The 16993-nt window shown below is 46.9% G+C and overlaps 1 pseudogene; it reads left to right on the top strand.

Annotated features, from left to right (window-relative positions):
- The first annotated feature begins 831 nt into the window (after positions 1 to 831).
- LOC139640211 (arf-GAP with SH3 domain, ANK repeat and PH domain-containing protein 1-like) lies at positions 832 to 12907 on the top strand (annotated as a pseudogene).
- Positions 12908 to 16993: the final 4086 nt, after the last annotated feature.

The raw sequence follows: 16993 nt of genomic DNA, 5'->3' as shown, positions 1-16993 counted from the left end.
CATTGTACAGATTTACCAGTCCATATGTGCGTTCTCTGTGTCGTGGTCCTCAGTGTGTCTGTACTGACAGTGTGGGCGGTTTCTCTGCACATGCCCAGTTCAGTTCAGTGTGTCTGTACCGACAGTGTGGGCGGTTTCTGCACATGCCCAGTTCAGTTCAGTGTGTCTGTACTGACAGTGTGGGCGGTTTCTGCACATGCCCAGTTCAGTTCAGTGTGTCTGTACTGACAGTGTGGGCGGTTTCTGCACATGCCCAGTTCAGTTCAGTGTGTCTGTACTGACAGTGTGGGCGGTTTCTGCACATGCTCAGTTCAGTTCATGGTGAAGCTGCTCACATGATGTCTCACAGCTTCACTGCAGTGGAAATGAAACACACAGTCTGATTGGTTCAGCCATCAGTTCATACAACCAGGGCCAGTCATAATGTTGTGTATTATATTATATATTTTGTAATATTTGTGTATAGTCAGACCCGCGCTGGCTGTCCACGAACCTGGGGTGCTGTTCTGTATATTATACGATGTTATGTTATGTTATGTTATATTATATCACATAACATTATATTATATTATATCATATTACATTATATTATATTATATCACATTATATGATATGATATGATATGATATGATATGATATGATATGATATTACATTATATTATATAATATCACATTATATTATATCATATTATATCATATTATGTTGTGTTATCTGCTCAGACCCCCGCTGGCTGCCCACTAACCTTGGGGTGCTGTTCTGTATATTATATTATATTATATTATATTATATTATATTATATTATATCATATTATGTTGTGTTATCTGCTCAGACCCCCGCTGGCTGTCCACTAACCTGGGGGTGCTGTTCTGTATCGAGTGCTCTGGGATCCACAGGGAGATGGGAGTTCACGTCTCCAGGATCCAGAGTCTGGAGCTGGACAAGCTGGGAACCTCCGAGCTGCTGGTACTGTACTGCCTGTCTGTCTGACTACCTGTCTGTCTGTCTGTCTGACTACCTGTCTGTCTGTCTGTCTGACTACCTACCTGTCTGTCTGTCTGTCTGTCTGTCTGACCTCTCTCTTTGTTTATGTTTTTTCTTCTCTGCTCCTTCCTCCCCGTCAGCTTGCTAGGAATGTTGGGAACTGTAGTTTTAATGAGATCCTGGAGGCCAACCTGCCGTCTCCGTCTCCGAAGCCGTCGCCCTGCAGCGACATGTGAGTCCAGAGGAGTCTGCACTTCATCTTCAGCTGGAATGATTCCCACAAGTCAAATCTTTCAAAACAGATCATGAGTCCATCAGTTTTGGTGTAAAGAGACATCAGATGGATCTTTGCTGTAGCTGAAGGTTTAATAAACTGACGGCTCACTGACTGTTTGGTTCTTTTTAAAAGAGTTTATTACACATTAATATAGTGCAATATAATATCCGTCCCCCACCAATGATGCAGTCTCAGTCTGGGCCAATCAGGAGCCAGTATGTGTCTCTGTTTTGACCTGTAACAGCAGCGCCCCCCTCAGGTCAGTCCTGACACACGCCCAGCGCCCCGCAGCCCACGGACCAATGAGACGCAGCGTTACATTAAGTTTCGTTAACATCCAGTCCTGTGACAGACAGGTCCGACCCTTAGTCCCGCCCCCGAGTTCACCATGGGGGACAAATAGGTCATTAGGTCATTTAAATATTAGGTCATATTAATAAGGTCATTAAGTGTTTTTAATATTAGGTCATATTAATAAGGTCATTAAGTGTTTTTAATATTAGGTCATGTTAATTAGGCCATTAAGTCATTTTAATATTAGATCATGTTAATTAGTTAATATAAATCATCATGCTGCTCTCCACGCTGTGCAGGACGGTGAGGAAGGAGTACATCAACGCCAAATACATCGACCGCAGGTTCGCCAGGCGCTCCGTCGCCACGGCGACCGGCAGGCTGGCCGAGCTGTACGAGGCGGTGCGATCCCGAGACCTGCTGTCAATCATCCAGCTGTACGCCGAGGGGGCGGAGCTTCTGGAGCCCCTCCCTGAGCCGGGCAAGGTCGGTCGGAGCTGTTTGTAGCGTGTAGATCACAGTATCATGCATGTTGTTTATAACATGTTTATGTCGTGTTGTGGTTGTACGGACCCTCATGACCTGTGTGGTGTTGCTGTGTTCAGTAAACATGACGTGTTGCTCTGTGTTGGTGAGTGGGTGTGTTCAGTTAGCGTGTTGAGTTATGTTCAGTTAGTGTGTTGTGTTGTGTTCAGTTAGCGTGTTGAGTAGTGTTCAGTAAGCATGTTGAGTTGGTGTGTTCAGTTAGCTTGTTGAGTTGGTGTGTTCAGTTAGCGTGTTGAGTTATGTTCAGTTAGTGTGTTGTGTTGGTGTGTTCAGTTAGCGTGTTGAGTTATGTTCAGTTAGCATGTTGTGTTGTGTTCAGTTAGCTTGTTGAGTAGTGTTCAGTAAGCATGTTGAGTTGGTGTGTTCAGTAAGCATGTTGAGTTGGTGTGTTCAGTTAGCGTGTTGAGTTGGTGTGTTCAGTAAGCATGTTGAGTTGGTGTGTTCAGTTAGCGTGTTGAGTTGTGTTCAGTTAGCATGTTGAGTTGGTGTGTTCAGTAAGCGTGTTGAGTTGTGTTCAGTAAGCATGTTGTGTCTCTGCTGTCCAGGAAGCAGGAGAGACGGCGTTGCATCTCTCCGTCCGGACAGCTGATCTCTCCTCCCTGCACCTGGTCGACTTCCTGGTCCAGAACAGGTAGAAAACACTGTGTGTGTGTGTGTGTGTGTGTGTGTGTGTGTGTGTGTGTCTGTGTGTGTGTTGAACAGCGTGTGTGTGTGTTGAGCAGTGTGTTGTGTGTTGATCAGCAGTGTGTGTGTGTGTGTGTGTGTGTGTGTGTGTGTGTGTGTGTGTGTGTGTGTGTGTGTGTGTGTGTGCAGTGGGAACCTGGATGGACAGACGGACAGGGGGAACACGGCTCTGCATTACTGCTGTCTGTACGACAAACAGCAGAGTCTGAGACTGCTGCTGAGAGGAAAACCTGACATCCACATCAGTAAGACTCAACACCCTGAACACCCTGAACACACTCAACACACTGAACACCCTGAACACCCTGAACACACTGAACACACTGACCACACTGAACACCCTGAACACACTGAACACACCCTGAACACCCTGAACACACTGAACACACCCTGAACACCCTGAACACACTGGACACACTGAACACACTGGGCTACAGTGGGCTACACTGAACACCCTGAACACACTGACCACCCTGAACACCCTGAACACACTGAACACACTGAACACACTGAACATCCTGAACACACTGAACAGCCTGAACACACTGACCACCCTGAACACCCTGACCACCCTGAACACCCTGAACACACTGAACACCCTGAACACACTGAACACACTGAACACACTGACTACCCTGAACACACTGACCACCCTGAACACACTGACTACCCTGAACACACTGACTACCCTGAACACACTGACTACCCTGAACACACTGAACACCCTGAACACACTGACTACCCTGAACACACTGACTACCCTGAACACACTGACTACCCTGAACACACTGAACACCCTGAACACACTGACTACCCTGAACACACTGACCACCCTGAACACACTGACTACCCTGAACACACTGAACACCCTGAACACACTGACCACCCTGAACACACTGACTACCCTGAACACACTGACCACCCTGAACACACTGACTACCCTGAACACACTGAACACCCTGAACACACTGACCACCCTGAACACACTGACCACCCTGAACACACTGACTACCCTGAACACACTGACCACCCTGAACACACTGACTACCCTGAACACACTGAACACCCTGAACACACTGACCACCCTGAACACACTGACTACCCTGAACACACTGAACACCCTGAACACACTGACTACCCTGAACACACCGAACACCCTGAACACACTGAACACATTGAACACACTGAACACACTGAACACATTGAACACACTGAACACACTGGGCTGGGCTAAGCTAGGCTAAGCTAGGCTAATATACGCTAGGCTAAAGTAAGCTAGGCTAATATACGCTAGGCTAAAGTAAGCTAGGCTAATATACGCTAGGCTAAAGTAAGCTAGGCTAATATACGCTAGGCTAAAGTAAGCTAGGCTAGGCACAGTGCTCCATTGAATGTTCAATTCAGTCACTTAAGGAAGTAGATTTCAAATGATCAAATCCAATATTTTATTACAAGCTGTCTCTGTCCTGTGTCCTCTCAGCCAATCAGAGCGGAGAGACGGCGCTGGACATCGCCCGGAGACTGAGGAACTCCCAGTGTGAAGAACCGGTAGGAACCAGAACCAGAACCAGAACCAGAACCAACCAGAACCTTATGTGTCCTTTTCCTGCTCCTTTTGTTCATTTGTTCATTTCATTTCTATGTAACAGTAACTGCAGCACTATCAGCATGTAGAGTACAATGTGTTAATGTGGTTAATACAAAGTGCCATCTGTCAGTATTTTCTACTGGTAGTTCATATGATCCCCCCCCCCTCTCCCCCCCCCCCCTCTCTCTCTCTCCCAGCTGATGGAGGCGGTGGCTGGCAGGTTTATCCTCATGTTCATGTTGAATACGACTGGAACCTCCGACTGGACGAACTGGACGAGAGCGACGACGAATTGGACGACAAGGTCTCTCACACACACACACACACACACACACACACACACACACACACACACACACACACACACACACTACATCATTTATTCACTCAATGTGTCACGCTCGAACTCTCAGACTCCACTGATCTGGTTTTGGGTGAATGATGCGTCTCGCCCAGCCGGCCAAAACCCCGGGTGAATTCTGAAGCCAGTGAGGAAGTGGCTGGAAGCTGCAGTTCCTCTAACGTCCACTAGGGTCCGGCTCCAAAAAGACTCCAAACCGCCCAACTGCATTAAAGTCTATGGGACCACAGCTCAGCTTCTCACTCAAAATATAAAGTCAATACATTTTTTCGACAAGAGATTATTGTCTCAGCAGCTAATTTCACTTCTTCTAATATGTGTCCGTATGGCGATTTTCAAATTAACTGCGTCATTAACAGATATAACGGTTATAAAACGGAGTAGTTTTCCGATTGATCGACAGGTCGCCTGTCCGGTGATCGTCAGGTCGTCGATCACGGACCAATAGCAGGCGGCGCTGTGGGAAACCCCCGGCTTCACTCCGGCTGCTCCGGCTCCAAAAATGTCAACATGGCGGCTTCAAAACGGCCTTCAGAAGCCTGGTGAAGACTCACTACTCCATCTTTACAGCTGTAGTCTCACTGCAGCACTTCAGCATTAAAATGACACTGATTGGTCAGGAGGAAGAGTTACAGCTCAGAACAAGGTGACATGTCAGTTACTGATTGGTCCAGACAAGCGGACGACATGTTCACTGTCGTCTCGTTTCTGTCAGACGACTGAAACACAAAAAGAGATTTGAGTTAGAGTCACAACATGCTAACTGCACAGAAGGGACTGTTAGCATGTTAGCCTGTAGCATGTTAGCCTGTAGCAGTTGGCCTGTTAGCATGTTAGCCTGTTAGCATGTTAGCATGTTAGCCTGTTAGCATGTTAGCCTGTTAGCCTGTTGTGACCCTGGATCAGATCTCTGCAGTCTGACACACTGTGCTGAAACCAAACACTGGAGAGAACTGATCTGTAACCTGCTGATACATCAGCCATGTTTGAGACAAAGGTTTGTTCAAATACATAAACCTCTACCTCCCTCCTTCATTTCTCCTCTCTCTCTCCTCCTCCTCCTCTCCTCTTCCTGTCTTCTCTTCCTCCTCCTCCTCCTCCTCTCCTCTTCCTGTCTTCTCTTCCTCTCCTCCTCCTCCTCTCCTCTTTCTGTCTTCTCTTCCACCTCCTCCTCTCTTCCTCCTCCTCTCTCTCTCCACCTCCTCTCCTCTTTCTGTCTTCTCTTCCTCCTCTCCTCCTCTCCCTCTTCTGTCTTCTCTTCCTCCTCCTCTCCTCTTTCTGTCTTCTCTTCCTCCTCCTCTCTCTCCGCCTCCTCTCCTCTTTCTGTCTTCTCTTCCTCCTCCTCCTCCTCTCCTCTTCCTGTCTTCTCTTCCTCCTCCTCCTCCTCCTCTCCTCTTTCTGTCTTCTCTTCCACCTCCTCCTCTCTCTCCCTCTCTCTCTCTCCACCTCCTCTCCTCTTTCTGTCTTCTCTTCCTCCTCTCCTCCTCTCCTCTTTCTGTCTTCTCTTCCTCCTCCTCTCCTCTTTCTGTCTTCTCTTCCTCCTCCTCTCTCTCCGCCTCCTCTCCTCTTTCTGTCTCTCTTTCCTCCTCCTCCTCTCTCTCCTCCTCCCCTCCTCTTCCTGTCTTCTCTTCCTCCTCCTCCTCCTCCTCTCCTCTTTCTGTCTTCTCTTCCACCTCCTCTCTCTCCTCCTCCTCTCTCTCCTCCTCCTCTCCTCTTTCTGTCTTCTCTTTCACCTCCTCTCTCTCCTCCTCCTCCTCTCCTCTTTCTGTCTTCTCTTCCTCCTCTCTCTCGTTGTCCTCCTCTCCTCTTTCTGTCTTCTCTTCCTCCTCCTCTCTCTCCTCCTCTCCTCTTTCTGTTTTCTCTTCCTCCTCTCTCTCCTCCTCCTCTCCTCTTTCTGTCTTTTCTTCCTCCTCCTCTCTCTCCTCCTCCTCTCCTCTTTCTGTCTTCTCTTCCTCCTCCTCTCTCTCGTTGTCCTCCTCTCCTCTTTTTGTCTTCTCTCCCTCTTCCTCCTCTCTCTCCTCCTCCTCTCCTCTTTCGTCTTCTCTCTTCCTCCTCCTCCTCTCTCTTCCTCCTGCAGCCCAGTCCGGTGAAGAAGGAGCGTTCTCCTCGTCCTCAGAGTTTCTGTCACTCCTCCAGCGTTCCTCCTCAGGAGAAGCTCTCCCTGCCGGGTTCCTTTGTTCCTCCTCACCGGGACAAGCAGCGTCTGTCCTACGGGGCGTTCGCCAACCCCGTCTACAGCACCTCCTCCGACACGCCTCCCTCCCCGGGGCCCGACTCCTCCGGAGCCCCGCCGGCCGCCAGGGGCCAGGGGAAAGGTACGAGGCTCCGGGGTTCAGACCGGTGCTCCCTAAACCGGGAGGAGTTCCAGAGGGTTCTATGGGGCTTGAAGAGGTGCCGGGGTTTTCAGAGGTTCCGGGGGTTTTGAAGGTGCTACAGGACTTCTTGAGGGGTTCCAGAGGTCTATGGATTCCTGTAAGGGGTTTCAGGGGGTCTGTGAGGAGATTTGTGAGGGTTTCAAGGGTTGTGTAGTAGGTTTGGGCGGTATCCAATTTTTGACACCGTTAAACCTTCCCCAAATGTTCCCGCGGTTTACGGTGTTACCGTCTGATTCAAAATCACATTGTAGAGCCTGCAGGGAGCCGACAAGTCCAATGATGAATTTATGCAGTTGCTGCTTTACCGTTTCCCGCCACAAGGCTGCAGTGCACTGCATGTTCCAGTTTTATTCTCTGAACATCAGAAACGGAATAGCAAACGTTACATATTTACAACATATTTACAACATATTTACAACATATTTACAACATATTTACAACATATTTACAGTGGATGGTCCTGCTCGGGCAGCAGCAGCAGCTTTGAACTGGACCAGATGTTCATCCTGCAGCAGGTTAGCAGGGGGCTGATTCTGAGATGGGCAGTGAGACGAGAGGAGGACCAGCACGCTGCCTGCCTGGCATGGCTGTCGGGGGTAACCCTAACACGGCTTGATTAGCTCCTTCTCTCGTTTTACGAGGGGGGGGTGGATCTTCGAAGAATGGTTGAATAGTTCTCAGTGAATATCGAACAGTGTTTTTGCTTGAGATCCGTCCCGAGTCGGAACCTGAGATGCTGCCAAATTGCAGCAGTTTAGAAACCGACTCGCCTGCGCTCGCCATCTTTTTTTTCTAATTCTCCCTTCTGAGGAGAAGCTGTCACATGACGCGCGATTATGATCGCTTCTAAATAGTCTTTTTGACAGGTTATTTATTTGACAAATTACATTGTTTACAAAACGTTCTGTCATCACTTTCATAGCATGTTCAGCACACAGACAGAGGTGCTGGACAAACTCTCTGAAGGTGTTTATTATATCTATGCAGCACATTGGGCAGCAGAATTTTTTACGGTAATGAAACGGACACCGTTGCTATTTTCAAATACCCGGGATACCGTATTACCGTATTACCGCCCAGCCCTATCGTGTAGGCAGTTCAGGGGTTCTCGAGGGCGTTCCGCGGAGCTTGAGGAGGTGCCAGGGGTCCTTAAGGGCTCCTTTCAGGGCTACTTGAGGAGGTTCTAGGGATCTTTTACAGGGTTTCCTGAGGAGGACCCAGGGGCCCTTGAGAGGTTCAAAGGTCCTTCAGAGGGTTCCACAGGTTCTGGAAGGTGTTTGCCACAGAGAAAAGGAACGAATGAATTTTGGCACAAAATCAAGTCTGTTGGCAAGTTGATCTGGGAGTTGAGTCTGTTGACGAGTCACTGACATGACTGGAACTGTAACGTCTCCCCCCCCCCCCCCCAGGCCCGTCCCGCCGGCACGCCCACCTCCCTCCCCCTCACCTCCCAGACCAGCGGAGGAGGAGGAGGAGGAGGAGAGGAGGAGGAAGCTCCACCCTGAAGAAGAGACCCCCTCCCCCCCGCCCGGACACAAGCGCACCCTGTCCGACCCGCCCAGCCCCGTCCTGCAGGGAGCGCCGGGGAAAGGTATGGTGGGCGGGGGGGTGGGGGTGGGGTGGGGGGGGATATGAATGTGTCAGTCAAAGCAGTCTAACTTTTGTCCGTTGACCTTTGACCCCTTCTTTGTCTCCTTGTTTTCACACAGGAAGTGAGTCAGGAAACAGAACCTCACCTGCCAACAAGTTTGAAGGAATCCAGCAGCAGCAAAGGTACACACACACACACACACACACACACACACACACACACACACACACACACACACACACACACACACACACACACACACACACACACACACACACACACACACACACACACACACACACACACACACACACACACACACACACACACACACATACACACACACACACACACACACACACACACACACACACACACACACACACACACATACACACACACACACACACACACACACACACACCCAAACAATCTCTCTATCTTTCTTTGAGGATTAGATTACACTCTGTAGTAACAGGACAGAGCAAAGAAAAATAACACGAATAAGAAAAGAGAAACACAACTGACCACTAGAACGTATTTAGTAGAAATATATGAATGAAAAATCTGGAAAAATATGAATTACAGCATTATGAGTGTGCACAGTGACAACAGTAGAACATACAGACACAGAAAGAAATGAAAAACATCATTGAAAAAAGGAATGAATTAAATGAAAATGATGTACTGTATCTGTAATGATCTGTAATGAAGCTGACCTCTGACCTGTGACCTCTGACCTGTGACCTCTGACCTGTGACCTCTGACCTGTGACCTGTGACCTGTGACCTGTGACCTCTGTCTGTTCCAGCTCCAGCACTAACACCAAGTCCACTCTGGGACCCCGGGTTCTGCCCAAACTGCCTCAGAAAGGTAACACTGCTCTCCAGGTCCTGCTGGTCTGAGACCAGCTGAGACCAGGAGCACACAGAGTGTTATGATGTTTCCTGCAGTGCTGAGTATCAGACAGAGAAAATGGATGGAAGATAATTAACTTGAATTCAATCCAATGGAAATAAGGACAGACATTAGAGCAGTGTTTTAGTATTATATCTCTCTCTCTTGTTTTTTTCTCTCTCTCTCTCTCTCTCCCTCTCTCTCTCTCTGTCTCTCTCTTTCTCTCTCTCTCCCTCTCTCTGTCTCTCTCTCTTGTTTCTCTCTCTCTCTCTCTCTCTCTCTCTCTCTCTCTCTGTCTCTCTCTCTCTCTCCCTCTCTCTCTCTGTCTCTCTTTCTCTCTCTCTCCCTCTCTCTCTCTGTCTCTCTCTCTTGTTTTCTCTCTCTCTCTCTCTCTCTCTCTCTCTCTCTGTCTCTCTCTCTCTCTCCCTCTCTCTCTCTCTGTCTCTCTTTCTCTCTCTCTCTCTCTCTCTCTCTCTCTCTCTCTCTGTCTCTCTCTCTCTCTGTCTCTCTCTCTTGTTTTCTCTCTCTCTCTCTCTCTCTCTCTCTCTCTCTCTCTCTCTCTCCCTCTCTCTGTCTCTCTCTCTTGTTTTCTCTCTCTCTCTCTCTCTCTCTCTCTCTCTCTCTCTCTGTCTCTCTCTTTCTCTCTCTCTCCCTCTCTCTGTCTCTCTCTCTTGTTTTCTCTCTCTCTCTCTCTCTCTCTCTCTCTCTGTCTCTCTCTCTCTCTCCCTCTCTCTCTCTCTGTCTCTCTTTCTCTCTCTCTCTCTCTCTCTCTCTCTCTCTCTCTGTCTCTCTCTCTCTCTTTGTCTCTCTCTCTCCCTCTCTCTCTCTCTCTCTCTCTCTCTCTCTCTCTCTCTCTCTCTCTCTCCTCTCTCTCTCTCTCTCTCCCTCTCTCTCTCTCTCTTTCCCTCTCTCTCTCTCTCTCTCTCTCTCTCAGTGGCACTAAGGAAGATCGACACCATCCACCTCCCCTCTGTGGACAAACCCAGTCAGCCTCTGGATCTCCTGCAGAAACCTTCCTCCTCCTCCTCTTCCTCCTCGTCCTCCTCCTCCCAGCCCGACTCCTCCCAGAAATCTCCTCCCTTCATCGACGCCTCCCCTAAGCCCCCCCTCACCCCCCTCACCCCCGGAGACCCCGCCCACAGAGCCCCATTGGCTGAGAAGCCCCAGCTGTCTGACCTTCCCCCTAAACCCAGTCTGTCCGATCTTCCCCCGAAGCCCCAGCTGTGTGACCGCCCCCCCAAGCCGCTCCTCAAAGACCTCCCCCCCAAGCCGCCGCTCGCCGACCGGCCCGCCCGCAGCCCCGCCCCCGCCCGCAGCCCCGCCCCCGGCCCCGCCCCCGCCGCGGAGCCTCAGGGCTCCAAGACGGCGGGGGACCAGTGGCCGGTCCAGCAGGGGGAGCCGTCGCCCCGCCGGGCGAGCGAAGACGCCGACGGGACGCCGCCCGGCGCCGTGGAGACGCCCGTCCCTCTGCCCCGAAAAATCAACTCTGTGAGTTCAGGCTGCTGGGAGGGGGGAGGTGGGAGGGGGGAGGGGCCAAACTGAACACCACAATACAGAACAGACACTTCTTGGGCCATTTTCACTAAGAGAAACTCTAGTTACTAATAACTCCAAACCCAAATCTGTGTGAAGCCTGACATCTGATGATACAAAGCTGCTGAAATGGCCATCTGCTATTGGCTGCTCTTTGGTGCCGGGTGATGATGTCACCTTCTATAGAGGACAACAGGTGGTGACATCATCACCTGGTACCAAAGATCAGTCAATAGCAGATGGCCATTTCTGTAGCCTGCTGATTCTTCAAACTCAGTGTTACTCCAGGTGAAGAGGCGTTCAGTGTCAGTCTGGTTTTTTGTGTTTCTCCAGTGAAAGAGGCGTTCAGTGTCAGTCTGGTTTTTTGTGTTTCCTCAGGTGAAGAGGCGTTCAGTGTCAGTCTGGTTTTTTGTGTTTCCTCAGGTGAAGAGGCGTTCAGTGTCAGTCTGGTTTTTTGTGTTTCCTCAGGTGAAGAGGCGTTCAGTGTCAGTCTGGTTTTTTGTGTTTCTCCAGTGAAAGAGGCGTTCAGTGTCGGTCTGGTTTTTTGTGTTTCTCCAGTGAAAGAGGCGTTCAGTGTCAGTCTGGTTTTTTGTGTTTCCTCAGGTGAAGAGGCGTTCAGTGTCAGTCTGGTTTTTTGTGTTTCCTCAGGTGAAGAGGCGTTCAGTGTCAGTCTGGTTTTTTGTGTTTCCTCAGGTGAAGAGTAAAACCCGGCGGGTGAAAACGATCTACGACTGTCAGGCCGACAACGAGGACGAGCTGACCTTCAGCGAGGGAGAGGTCATCATCGTCACCGGAGAGGAAGACCAGGAGTGGTGGGTAGGTAGAGCCGCGCTTCAATATGAGAATATTAATGTTATATATATTAATAATAATAATAATAATAATAATAATAATAATAATAATAACATCATACAGGACTATTAAAGTCCATCTCCTGTTGAAGTGAGTTTGCTTCAATTTGAAACGTTAAAAAGTTGAATTCATTTTAAAGTTTGTTTTTTAAATGCAGACGTCTTCACTCTGCCATTCATCTCTATGAGACAAAAATGTTAATAAAATACTAAAAGTATCAAAAAGAGTGTAAACTAGTCTCTAATCTAATTTGATTTGATCTAATCTAATTTCATCTAGTCTAGTCTAATATAGTCTAGTCTAGTCTAATCTACTTTGATCTCATCTAATGTTATCTAATGTTATCTAATTTGACCAGATTTGACCAGATTTTCCCTAATCTAATCTACTCTAATCTAATCTAGTCTGATCTAATGTAATCTAGTCTAATCTAATATAGTCTAATCTAGTCTAGTCCAGTCTAATCAAGTCTAATCTAGTGTAACCCAGTCTAATATAGTCTAACCCAGTCGAATCTAATCTAATCTAGTCGAATCTAATCTAATCTAATCTAATCTAGTCGAATCTAGTCTAGTCTAGTCTAGTCTAATATAATCTAATCTAATCTAATTTAGTCTAATCTAATCTAGTGTAGTCTAATATAGTCTAGTCTAATCTAGTCTAGTCTAGTCTAGTCTGTGTTGCTCATTCTTTAGTGTTGGTTGTCAAACCCCTGGTTCTGGGTCTTGTTTCAGATCGGGCACATCGAGGGCCAGCCGGACAGGAAGGGGGTCTTCCCCATGTCCTTCGTTCACATTCTGTCTGATTGACAGCCGGAGAGAGAGCGTGAGGCCGCCTCCCACTAGCACAAGCCCCGCCCCCCGGGCCTCACGCAGGACTGTGGGCGGAGTCATGTAAATAGCTGCTACAGAAGGAAGGAGCCGTACGAAGCCAGCCTCAGTTACTGAAGTCTCACTGTAAATACATTACTACGGTATTATCCTGCCGCCCGGTGTTACCATGGCGACCCAGCATGCACTGGGCCGGCTGTAGCCGCACTCCAAAACCAACTGTGTATGCTGTAACTGTATGTAAATCTCTGTATGTCCTGTAAGCGTATCTATCTCTGTACATACATGTGCACAGCGACACGCGTGTGTTGATGTGTGAACATGTAGCTGCTGGTCGGTGTTTCAGTGTGAAGCTGCACTCTGACCTCTGACCTCTGACCTCTGACCAGCCAGCCTGCCTCTGAACATCTGATGCTTATGAAAACAAGACAAACCTGCCAGGGAGGTGAGATGATCCACACAGGAAGTGTCAAAGTGTTACAGGAAGAAAAATGAAGAAAGGGACACTTAGAAACAGTTCTTGAAAGAATTTGAGTTGCATTAGAGACAAGTGGAAATATCTGACCTCACTGGCTGATGGTTTCACTTGTTTTAAGAAAAATCAGATCTTTAGACTCAGTCCTACATGAAATGACTTGTAAAGATGTATATTGTTGCCCTGCAGCGTCTCTGAGAGCCGAGAGAGTCAGATCAATCCATTCAATTAATTAATTAATTGAAAGTGATTAATTTGTCTGTTTCCAGGAACTCTCCCCTGCAGCCTCCGAGCGTCTCAGCATAAAGTTTAGGGGAAATATTTATTCACGGCGTATGAGAAGTTTGTGTTTCATTTTGCTTGCTCAGTGTTCATGTGATGCAGTGAAGCAGCTGGAGGTCTGGGACTGGAACAGAATGAGGAAAAACTTTTTACTGCTGTGATTCTGCCTGTAAACCTTCTGGTGTCCTGATGCGGTCTGATGGTGTTTCAGGTCCAGCTGAGGCTCAGCAGCCCACTGGACAAACCTCATCCAGCTCCAACACACATGACTGGGACACAGTGACACAGTGACTCTGTTAACCAGCAGAGTTGTTCAGTTTTATCAGGGGATCGCTGTCCTCAGCCGGCAGCTTCTGTCAGTTAACCGCTCGGACATTTTATCACAACGAAACAGTCTGTCCAGAGTCACAGTAAAGGGATATTTCACTCAACTTTTCATTTTTAGAGCACATTAAGAGACAAAGAACCACAGTAACATCAGACTGAAGACAAAAGAGGTAAGAGAGGAGGAAGCCTAGCGCCCAATCCACCATGCTAAGTTAGCTAGTTAGCTAGCTGACCTTCCAAGTTCAAACTAGCCACACTAGCAGCTAGCTAACTAGGTTAGCTAGTTCGCTAGCTGCTGACCTTCAACATCATGAATGGAAAAATAAATCATTGTCATTTATATTTTATTTATATTTTGATCAGACTTCCTTCTTTGTCATTCAAGTTTGCCAGTTGGCTAAATAACTGAAAAACTGTGGTTCTTTGGCTCCGCCCACTGAGGGTTAACTCAACCAATCAGATTGTTTCTGTCTGTAGAGTTAAAGCTGCAGTCTGTCTGATAGTCTCCAGGTCGATGTTCTCCATCTGGTCCATGGAGCTTCAGGTGTTTCTGTGGATCCTTGTTGTTCTCTGGTTCTCTGGTTCTCTGGTTCTCTGGTTCGGATCCATCCAGGAACTGAGCTCAGAACGACTTCACACTGACCTGCTGCACTTCTTAACTTTTGCTAAGCATTCTGGGTGAATGGAGGATGTGGACTGGAACTATTTCAGGACTTTAGTGTTTTCTCCAGTATGAAGAACCAATGAAAGCCACATGAAGGCTTTCACTTCAGAATTGTTTGTGTCCATTTTGGGGGGAAAAAGAAACTTTATCAGTGGAATCTTAAAAGAGTTTGTTTCCAAAATGAGATTTCCACCGCTTGAGAACATGAAACCTGAGACTAAACCAGATGGTGTCCAGACCGGATCCTCCAGACTTTAGAGATACTGAATGATGAATTACAGCCAATGATTTCTTTCCAAAATGGACACACTGTGTTATGGAAGTGAAGTGCAGCATGCAGCCGGGGTGAAGCTGTCAGACTCCAGACTGCTGGAGCTTTCTGATCTCAAATCAACATCAAAAGACAGAAGACCGGTGCTGGATCAGAAGAAGGTCTGCACACAAGAACTCCTGAATGAAGAATTTACTGAAGAAGTGGCGTTTTCCAGCAGAGCGATCCGAAGTCTGAGGAAGATCGCTTTGCTCCAGACGTCACTTCTTCATCTGGAACCTGATGAAATGTTTTATTAGATCCACCGATCTGTCTGCAGCCCGGAAACCATGACCCCCCCCCCCCCCCTCTGCTGGTCTTACAGCCCAGACCTCCAGCAGAGCTAAAGTATAAAAATTCGATACGACTACAGTGCAAAACAAACAAGAAAAAGCTTCCAGTCACATCGGAGCAGCCAGTGTGTTTAGCACTGGAGCATATTTGGCAGACTGAACCAGTTTGAACCAGTTTGAACCAGGTGAAGACTCAGGTGGACTGGGATCCAGTTCAAGACGAGCTGGACCGTTTGAGTCCGACTGCCGCAGTTTAGATCCAGACTGACGCTCTGTCTGTTCCTTCTTCTTCTTCTTCTTCTTCTTTTTCTTCTTCTTCTTCTTCTTCTCCAGTCTGCACCTTTCCACCCTCTAGAGGTGACGCTGAAGTTGAATTTCAGTTTGCAGAATACATTTGGTGAAAGAATCAGATGTTTAGAAAATTCAGTATTCACTTTAAACAGCGTTGCAGCAGGACTGAAGTGAGCTGCACAAACTGGAAGTCTTACTGCATCCAGCCTATAAAGACAGAGAACGCTCTCGCTGAATTAATCGATGTTTAAGTTTGTATGTTGAAAGTGTTCTGTACTGAACTGAAGTGAGTTCTGAGCCTGATCCAGGACCGGAGACCCTCTGCCTGTCGGTGTGAACCTGACGGACGGAGCTCGTGGTTTCCTCTGGATCCTGGATGTGGATCCTAGTTTATAGAATATTTATTGAAAGTAGAGTTTCTGTCGGCCGCTGTGTTCTGCTGCTCTGTGCTGTCCAGCGTTTCGTTTCGTTGTGAAATCTGATCTGGATTAGAATCTGATCTGGATTAGAATCTGATCTGGATTAGAATCTGTTTCCTCTGTCGCTTCGCTCCTCCGTTTGTCACCAAGCCTCCAACAATAAAGATTTGACGAGGAAAGATGGACGCCGTGTTTCACTTGTTTTCTTTAAGACTCATTAACATGTTGGTTCTACTGAAGCTTTCTGTTTCACTGCTTGGTACTGACACATCAAAGCTGCTGATCAGATTAGACTAGATCAGATTAGATCAGATTAGACTAGATCAGATTAGACTAGATCAGATTAGATCAGATTAGATTAGACTAGATCAGAATAGATTAGACTAGATCAGATTAGATCAGATTAGACTAGATCAGATTAGACTAGATCAGATTAGACTAGATCAGATTAGATTAGACTAGATCATATTAGATTAGATCAGATTAGACTAGATCAGATGAGACTGGATCAGATTAGATTAGATCACAATAAACTAGATCAGATTAGACTTGATCATATTAGATCAGAATAAACTAGATCAGATTAGACTTGGTCATATTATATTAGATCAGATTAGACTAGATAAAATTAGATTAGACTAGATTAGATTAGACTAGATCCGATTATATCATATCATATTAGACTAGATCAAATTAGATTAGATCACAATAAACTAGATCCGATTAGACTAGATCATATTATATTAGATCAGAATAAACTAGATCAGATTAGACTAGATCATATTATATTAGATCAGAATAAACTAGATCAGATTAGACTAGATCATATTATATTAGATCAAATGAGACTAGATCTGATTAGATCATATTTCTCCCGAATTTCCCCATGGGGATTAATAAAGTGATATTTTATCTTATTTTATTTTATCAGATTGGACTAGCTCTGATTAGATCAAATTAGACTAGATAATATTATACTAGATCAGATTAGATCAAATTAGACTAGATAATATTATACTAGATCAGATTAGATCAAATTAGACTAGATAATATTATATTAGATCAGACTAGATTAGACTAGATCAGATTAGATCAAATTAGACTAGATATTATATTAGATC

This window comes from Centroberyx affinis, unplaced genomic scaffold (assembly GCF_046629955.1).
Source record: "Centroberyx affinis isolate AG114_WGS23_722 - 3 ecotype Tasmania unplaced genomic scaffold, CSIRO-AGI_Caff_v1 ptg008633l_1, whole genome shotgun sequence".
Lineage (NCBI taxonomy): Eukaryota > Metazoa > Chordata > Actinopteri > Beryciformes > Berycidae > Centroberyx > Centroberyx affinis.
This window is presented reverse-complemented; position numbering and strand designations above follow the sequence as displayed.